This window comes from Apodemus sylvaticus, chromosome 5 (assembly GCF_947179515.1).
Source record: "Apodemus sylvaticus chromosome 5, mApoSyl1.1, whole genome shotgun sequence".
Classification (NCBI taxonomy): Eukaryota; Metazoa; Chordata; class Mammalia; order Rodentia; family Muridae; genus Apodemus; species Apodemus sylvaticus.
Genome location: NC_067476.1, coordinates 137,280,827 through 137,286,826, shown reverse-complemented (window position 1 = coordinate 137,286,826; position 6,000 = coordinate 137,280,827). Strand labels below are relative to the sequence as shown.

Here is a 6,000-nt window from a genome sequence, read left to right as displayed (position 1 = left end):
CATCTGGGGCAATCACAGCTTCCCAGTCCTCCTGAGAGTCCTCTACCTCCTGGGGCAACAGACCTCCTTCACTCAGCACGCTTGCCCATCACACCGGCCCTTTTCTTGTTTCTAGGGAGCCCTGGCCTGATTCCCATTACTCTTGCCTACAAGGGGAGGGGGCTTTCCATGTGGGGCCGTCGAGGAAAGTCTCCCTCTTCAAACTGTCAGGAGGTGGCTGCTGCCGCCTATTCATGCCTCATTTGAAAGAAGCTGCTGAAGCAGGAGAGGAAGACACCCAAGAGGAAGACACATACCAACCTCTGGTACACACACACATACACACACACACACGAATACACACATTTGATTTAAGACTATGTGTTTAAAATAAGCACAGATGAGTGAGCAAATTGAAAAGGCTTCCAGACTGTCAACATCACAGTCAGACAAAGAAAAAAGAAATATTGAAATACTGGTCATATCTGGGTCCCCAGGTCCCCATACCACTAGCGCCGTCCATGGCAGCCATTCTCAACCTGTAGGTTGCAACCCTTTTGGGAGTCACATGACCTTTTCATGGACATTCCATATCCTATATCATGCATATCAGATATTACCTTATAATTCATACTAGTGGAAAAATTACAGTTATGGAGATAGCAACAAAATTATGATGTGGGGGGGTCAACACAACATGAGGAACTGTATTAAAGGGGCACAGCATTGGGAGGGTTGGGAATCACCACTCTAAGGAATGGTTGTCTCTACCCTCCTATGCTTGCTGGCATCTTGGCTTGGACTAACTTCACCTGTCTTTAAACTTGAGGTGCAAGCAAAGCAGCGGTCAGTGTGTATCTTCCTTCTTTGGCACCACATTTTGCCATGGCTTCTACAAAGGTGTGGGCAACTTTGTGTTAATAATTTTATACAGCAATATATTTCTGTGTATTTAAAATATTCAAATGGGATTTACCACTCGTATTTCACTTATGGATAATTACAATTTATTCCATAAGATTGACCAATAACGGCTCTGTGTGTGTGACACTGGGTGGGGTCACAGCTCTTGGTCTTCCTGGGGGTTGCTGCTCAAGTCTAAGACTGCTCGTTCCTGGGCCCCAGGTTGGGTGCTGTCCCATGAGGGTTCTTTGGCCTGTGGCTTTTTAGCTCATTTTTTCATGCTAACGATAGCTTCCAAGGTCTGTCCTGGTACTGGGGGCAAGCTTTCTTGCTTCACATTAAAAGAAAATTTCTTATTTATTTATTCGTATTCATTTATTCATTAACGTGAGCAGTGTCCATGCACAGGCATGTGTGGAGGTCAGAGGACACTCCTCAGGGGTGAGTTCTCTCCTGGAACCCTGTGGCCCCTGGGGATTGAACCCAGTCCTTAGGCTTGGCAGCAATGGCTTTTACCTGCTGACCCATCTCACAAGTTCTGCTTCCTTCACAGTAACAGGCATCATCAGCTTGTCCTATGCTGCAAGCTCCCTAGAGACCACAGACTTCTAATTCAGGTCTGTGTATCTTTTGATCCTGAACCTTTAACCTGTGCTGTAGAGTTCTACAGGAAATACCTGATGGGCAGTCAAGACAGAGATGAACATGCCAAAGTCACATGACTACTAAGGCTGCAGAAAGCCACCCCTGGGGGTGTGGCTGACGTGGTATAGAAGAGCGTGGCTAGATGGGAACTCTAGGCCTCACGGAACATTTTTTAAAATGCGAAGAAAGAAGGTAGGTGTAGTGGTAGGTGTAGATTTATAGTATGTGCCTATTATTCTAGGCCCGAGGCATGAGAATTACCAAGAGTTCAAGTCCAACATGGGCTACATAGTGACAGGGTCTACAGAATGAGACCCTGTCTGGCAAAACAAAAAAACAAGGTACAGACCAGGACGGCTCGCTTCATGGGGAGGAATGGCTCTCGTTCTCATCACTGTCTCCTTTTTCCTTTTCTTCACCAGGGAGCAGGGACATATTGTACAAGAGTGGACCGCCCCCCAGTCGGCAGCAGTGTCTGCCATCAGCTCCTTTCCTCTCAGCACTGGCTAAGCCACCTGTGAACACAGGAGCATATGGCCTGCTCCGATCTTCTTCCTTACCAGATGACAGCACAAAGTGCATGTGTTGAACTTTATTTGGGGGACAGGCCGTGGACACCACTCTCACTACATTGAGAGATTTATTCTTTCTTTTCAACAGCTCCATGAACTCCACAGCTCAGATGCTCCACCCCTGGATCAACTGGATTAATGGGTCCCCCTTTGATGGGCAGTTAGGTTGCTTCCTGTCTTGATCTGTCTTCATGCAGAATATATTTTCATAGATACTGTGAGAGTGTGCAGAACTGACTTTTGAGAGCTGGGGTCATGGGGCAGAGGGGACATCTGTTGTGCTCTCACCAGGCAGATATGTCCAAGTGGCTTCATCCTCCAACTGTGGGGCAGATGTTTGCCCCATACTTGTATTCTCAGTGCTCTGTTCTCATCTGCATCTGCATCCCAGAGCACCTGCATCCCGGTGCACCTGCATCCCAGTGCACCTGCATCCCGGTGCACCTGCATCCTGGTGCACTGCATCCTGGTGCACCTGCATCCTGGTGCACCTGCATCCTAGTGCACTGCATCCTGGTGCACCTGCATCCTGGTGCACCTGCATCCTAGTGCACTGCATCCTGGTGCACCTGCATCCTAGTGCACTGCATCCCGGTGCACCTGCATCCCAGTGCACCTGCATCCTAGTGCACTGCATCCTGGTGCACCTGCATCCCAGTGCACCTGCATCCCAGTGCACCTGCATCCTAGTGCACCTGCATCCCGGTGCACCTGCATCCCAGTGCACCTGCATCCTAGTGCACCTGCATCCTGGTGCACCTGCATCCTGGTGCACCTGCATCCCAGTGCACCTGCATCCTAGTGCACTGCATCCTGGTGCACCTGCATCCTGGTGCACCTGCATCCCAGTGCACCTGCATTCTGGTGCTGTTCACTTTCCAAGTCATGTCCTTTGGGAGATTTCTTCTTCTTTTGCAGGATGCCATCCAAGACCACATGCCACCTTTAGTTGCTATGTTTCCTGGGTCTCCTCTCATCTAGAAAAGTTCACGGTCTTTCTCTGTCCTTATGGCACTGACAGTTCTTGGAGAAATGTAGGAAACTTTGATCTTCAGTTCACTGAGTGTGTGAACATGCATCCCTGAATTTGGAGTTTGTTTGATATTACCTCAGGTTTAGACTTAAGGGCTAGTGAGATGGCACAAGCATGGATACCCAGGTTTAGAGCCTCAGAAAAGGCTTGGTATGAACCTGTAAATCCAGTGTGAGGAGTAGGCAAACATGGAAGGTTGGCTGGACTTGCCAGACTAGCTCTAGATTCAGTGAGAGACTATCTCAAAGGAATCAGAGAGTGATGGAACAGGACACTTGATATCTTCCTGTGGTGCCTGGGCATGCATGGGCATGCACACATGCATGTGTGCATGGCACACACACACACACACACACACACATGTATATGCACCAGACACACTCCACATACACATGTATACAAAGAGAAAGAGTACACTCAAGATATACATGTGAGATTGGAGTATCTTAGAGAGGCTCAGTCATACATACTAGGAGCTGTGAGGAACCATTGTCCCTCCTTGGAGATAACTGAAGACCTCGTAGAACAGTGTTCACTTTCTCCTCTGTCATGCTGTTTGTAATTAGTAAGTAATTTTCAAGAAAATACCTTCAAATATCAATACTGAGTTGTATATTTTGAAATAAATTTCCTTAGTTTAATAAAAAAAAAGGTAAAAAAAGAAAAAAAGAAAATACCTTCAACTATTCCTCTATTGCTTGTCAGTGCCTTGTGCAACAGTGTCATGATACAACTGGAAGGTGCTGGCACTTTTAGAAAGGTCACTTGTCATAAGCCCTATCATGAGCTGCCCCATCAAAGGTCAGAGTCATGGGCTAACTGACCACTGACCAGACTATCCACATCTGGAGGCCAGAGCAAGCCCTTTCTCTTTGTAAGATGATTGGTTTTCTTGACTACTTTGCTGATGCTGTCTGGCAAAGCTACAGGTCACTCCAGTAACCCCAGGAGACCCTGGGCATCCTTTCCTGGACCCTTGAAGAGAAAGGCAGCATGGGAAAGGAGATGGCCTTAGGGAACCTTGGTAGCCAAGTGACCTTGGCCACTGATACCTCCACCTTGGACCTAGTTCTTTCTACATATGCTTGATAACCATGTAGATTATCATGTGAGACCCATCAGAAGGCAGAAAGAGTGACTGTCAGGGAGTTCTGTATGGGAGTCGAGGCCAGTGCCATGAATGGAAATGGGAATCCCGCTAAGAGAAGAATAAAATTCCCATGAACATGTGTAGTAGTGTGGAAAGCCTGGAGGACACAGTGTCTATGACTGCAGCCCCCCTCCTGCCCAAGGGCTCAGCCTCCCCCAGACCCTGACAGGTCCATTTTGTCTTCCATCAATGATCTCCACAATGGTCCCAGAGTCTCTGCAGATAGGAGTTGTGTCTGCTCCTCCCAGGATCTTCAGCACTCTGCACAGAGCCTGGTACATGAGAGTCTCTCAGAAACATCTTGGACTGGCTGGAATAGAGCTATAGCCACAGCAGCAGGGTGTACATCAGCCTGGGAAAGGGAGGAGGAAGCAGGCAGACTCCCCTCTTCCCTGGGCCTTTTTCAGAATGGTCTCCATCCAAGCAGATGATAGGATCTGGTCTACCCTTGACTTCAAGCTGGGAGAAAGCTTCTCTAAGCAGGTTACTGGTTACCTTGGTCTACCTGAAAATGGATCACTTTCAGGTAAGCAGAGGCAATAGCGATGCTACTACAGACACCTATCTCCATGGCAGCCATTTTAATTGGCTCACCCATCAGTCAACACGAAAGGTAAAATGATCAGATCAGAGTAATTAGCCTTTCCACCTTCTTAAACTCATAACATAGCTGTTAACACAGAACAACTATCCTTGGTAATGAACTATGGTATGCTATTTCCATTCACATACATAGTGTGAATAAACAAAACCAGGGTAATTATCATTTCCATCTTCTAATTCCCCAGTATTTCATAAAGGCCACAGTGGGCTTTCTGAGAGCTATGGAAACCGCATCGAGAGTGGGGTTTTACAGCCAGATTCTGCAACATCTATTCAGATTTCCCCATGAAGAAAGTATTTTAACCACCTTGGTTATCGTGAGATACCTGAGACAAAACACCAAGTCGCAGCCATGAATGAGAAGACGGATAATCATTGTCTTTATCTACGGTCTACGATCTGCAGTGGCAGTTAGGGCATAGGGGTGGGGGGAAGCTGGAAGGAGGGCATGGAGCAGCCAAACAGTATGTACAGAAAGTTCCAGAACTTGATCTAGCTGAGAAGTACATTTGCAAAATATTCCTTGAGATGTACATCTGAAGACCTGTGTGCTTTATGCACACAGTGCCCAGTTGTCAACCACAGCTAAGTTCCTGTTTAGTTGTCTGTTTTTGACAGGCTGGCCTTGAACTCTCTATGTTGTTGAGAATGTCACTGGCTTTCTGATTCTCCTGCTTCTACCTCCTGAGTGGTGAGATTGCAGCAGTGAGCCATCATACCTAGGTCTACGAGGTGTTGTGGCTCAAACCTGGGGGAAGAAAAGGCTGTTTGGCTCACTCAGCCCAGTCACAGTCGGTTGCTGAAGAAAACCAAAGCAGGAACTCCAGCAGGAATGAACAGAGCAGGAACCACAGAGGGAGACTGATTCCTGCCTTCTCTCCGTGAGTTGCTCAGTTTGCTTTCTTTTTTTTCTTTTTTCTTTATCTTTTCTTTTTCTTGGATATTTTATTTATTTACATTTCAAGTATTATCCCCTTTTCTGATCCCCCCCAGAAACCTCCTATGCCATCCCCATTCTCCTGTTTCTATAAGCATGTGCCCCTACCCACCACCTACTCCCACCTCCCTGCCCTCGCATTCCCCTACATTGTGGCATCGAGCCTTCACAGGTTTGA

At 47.3% G+C, this 6,000-nt stretch overlaps 1 pseudogene; it reads left to right on the top strand.

Annotated features, from left to right (window-relative positions):
- Window positions 1-500: 500 nt before the first annotated feature.
- The window catches only part of LOC127684959 (heterogeneous nuclear ribonucleoprotein H-like), a 28,013-nt pseudogene continuing 22,513 nt past the window's right edge, over window positions 501-6,000 (top strand).